The following is a 3,293-nucleotide window of genomic DNA, read 5'->3' as shown; positions in this document are numbered from 1 at the left end:
TTTGACCTGGTCTCTCCCTATAGGTGTTTTTAGTGCATTCCTACCTCTTTCGGGGGTAGCCCGTAGTATAAGGCTGCTGCATTTGTGATATAGGCTACCAGGCTGAGCTCCTGTTCAGCAGTAAAAACGCTCAGCCAATGCTCTCTTCCTTTTCACATATCGACCAAGTGAAGGAACAGGAATGCAAAATTCCTTTGCTACACTCCTAATCGACCTCCCTTCCTGCACTACTTCTGAGGCCCTCTCTAAGACCTGTGCTGGCACTCCCCTATTTGTGGTCCTAGCTCTGAAGCGGGGCATCCTGCAATAGGTATAGCACAAGAATACAAACACAAACAAAAAGTCCATACAGGCTACACAACATAGCTAACACACACAAACTGCAAGCCTTTTTATTTCTAAACTCTGAAGTAGGCTAGACTACACATCCCATAAGGCTGTATCAACTGTACCCGTTCTACCACCTCGCCTATTACACCACACGCTAAATTATCCTTATATCATTCATGGTTAAAAAGATGTCCATTAATATAACACTGTTCAAGTATCACAAATATTAAATTTTATTTTCATTTTCTTTGTTTGTGGTCTTTTTATGACTTATAACATGTTATCGTTACGCTGCACAACTTAACAGCATGTGATGTAATAGAACTCTATCACAGGTATAATTGAGACATTGTGTCTCAACTGTACCCCGCTAACCACTTTGTGTATTTCTCTAGATTGTGCAGTGAGCTAGCATGCTAGGATAGCATGAAACGTGCATTTTTAAGGCAGATAATAACGTTTGCAATGATGTAAGTTATGTTTGATGGTCACAAAAGGATAATAAGCTATTCATTGTGGAAGGGACATGGTAAAGTGAAATTCTTACCTTAGTAAAAAGACTTTTGCTGATATCTTCGGACTGGAGATGCTAACACTCTTCAAATTTCCCACCACCAAAGAGGATGCCAATATGCATGTGCTAAACTTTTTTGCTGCATTCAAGTGGTGTCAGAAGATCCGAGATGCCGAGTTGTTTTTCTGACATGAGGTGGTGTTCATGTGAATGATCCCATTCTGAAAGTCATTTTTAGGTTTTTTCCGACATCACATGAATGCAACATCCCCCCTCTTTTTTTTTTTCTCCGCCACACATACAACTGCCGAATATATCGGAAACCGCCGGTTGATGGGCTGACGGTGGCTGGTTGGAAATTTTTAACATATCGCCCAACCCTACTGTGTAGCAAAGCAAACTACCAATAACCTGACTACACAGAGATCACAATAACACCCAAACAGTGAACAAACACATAGATTGAACACATGTGCATTACATCAACCAGAGTTAAAGTCCTGTGCTTAGCCGTACTATGCTATGCTGTATGCTATCTAGGCCCAGTTCAACGTTACCAGTCTTTAAAGAAAAGGTGCTGAACTCTCAGCAGCTATTGGTCCCAGAAGAATCCAGGAGAAGAGAACTTGAGGTCAGGCAGCCCCGTGGGGAGAGAAGTGGAGAAGAGAGAGAACAAATGAAGGAGCTGGAGTTTTGACTATCTGCTCAGTGGGGGGTCTGTCACCCTGACCGATAGCTCAAAGCTGGGCCTCTTGGCAGTCGTTGCACCTAGGTGTGAAGACTGGGGAATTCTGGGAATCTGAGTTCAGTTCAGAGTCTATTTTGAAACCACAATGTTGGTGGTAGGTCCCATCAACTCCAAACATCTGTCTGTCATCATCACTGGCACACTGATGTTAGGCTGTTGTTAACTTCAGGGCCCATTAGTGTAACACCTGTGCTTGCAGTTAATGATGTCAGGCCAATCTGCTTTTAAACATCTAGTTTGTGCCACAGCTTGAGTCTCTTAATTTTCTCTGTGAAAAGGATGAAAGCTGCCCCCTCTGCTCTCTGTTTGAGTTTGTAAAGGTGGCACTCTTCTGTTTTCACCGCAGTTCTTCCTTTTATTCCAAACAAATCAAGGACACATCATAAGGACTACCTGGTAAAAAAAAACACAAGTTTTGAACCTTTGCTCTGCTCAAACACAAATCCAGCTCCTGCCAGAGATGCTGAATCACCAGGTCCAGCTATCTGCTCTCAGGTCACAGCCAGTTTTGTTGAAGCCATTGATGTCCAATCTTGTGCCATGGAAAGAATTGTCATGCTTTTCAAACACAACAGCAGCTCATTTCACTTATCAACACGGTTGAGAGCAGAGAAGGGAAGAAATGAGCTGGTTAACTGGAAGGAAAACTCTCATCTGTCACAGTATAAAATACCACAAACTTAAAGGAAACTACTGTTGAATACTGGTTGCTCTGTGGTTTACTATTATTTTAAAATAGTGCGATTTATACATTGTATATGCTAAATCCTGTATCTCAATCGTTTGTGACATTTTTAGAGCTCCACTGGTGTCAAAATGGGACAATTATTGGCACTAAAGGAGCACTATGTAGTTTTGGGGCAGATATTTTAATCAGAAGAGAAAGATCATCATTTACTGACTTTTTTTTATGCCTGAGCTTGACTTTCTTCTCCAAAAGTGCATAGTGCCTCTTTAAAGATGTGCCAGTCTAAAGTGACATGCACATCCTCCACTGTAAGAAAGATATGATTCAGTTCAGAGATAGTGTTCTGTGGTCTAAACGTTGTTTCAAATTCTTGTCCACCCTGACCCGAAGTCAGTTATGGGGGAGTCACTGAATACTTTTGTGGCATGAAAAAGGTCAAAGAAAACAATGCTGTATATTGGCACAACATTCTGGCAGCTTTGTTTCATATAAACACAGAAAGCCTCAGTACTTTGTGTTATTTGTTTTTTTCAAGAAGTGATTAAAGAAGTGCTCCTCTGGCTTGGTAAGTGTAATAAAGCTGTGGCTCCTCCTGTAAGTGCTTTTTGTCTGTTCCTTTCACTGGTGTGACAGCTAGAACTAAACGTTCCTGCCAAATTTTGTTTAACTCGCAGGATTTTTCAGGTAAACACCTTGGAGTTACGAGACCGAGGAGTTCCCGTGATAATTACATAATCATGCGCGACCGCTGGGGGTTAAACTGTGTGGGAGTGTCCTTACAGAGTCGTTAAGGACACGTGAGCTCTGAGTTTCAGAGTCGTTGGGATGCTCCCACACAGTTTAAAAGCCTGCAACTCCCCTCCAGTTAGTTAGAACTGAAGAAGCCTCTTGGATGAGAAGTGAAACATCTTCAAGAAACTGAAACCCGTCCAGTTTGCCTACAATACAGCAATTAGAATTACCATGACCTGGATGACTGAGAACCTTCATCAACATGTTGCTTACCATTTTGG

The sequence above is a fragment of the Pagrus major genome, chromosome 18 (assembly GCF_040436345.1).
Source record: "Pagrus major chromosome 18, Pma_NU_1.0".
Classification (NCBI taxonomy): Eukaryota; Metazoa; Chordata; class Actinopteri; order Spariformes; family Sparidae; genus Pagrus; species Pagrus major.
The sequence above is the reverse complement of the archived record's forward strand: the minus strand, read 5'-3'. Positions refer to the sequence as shown.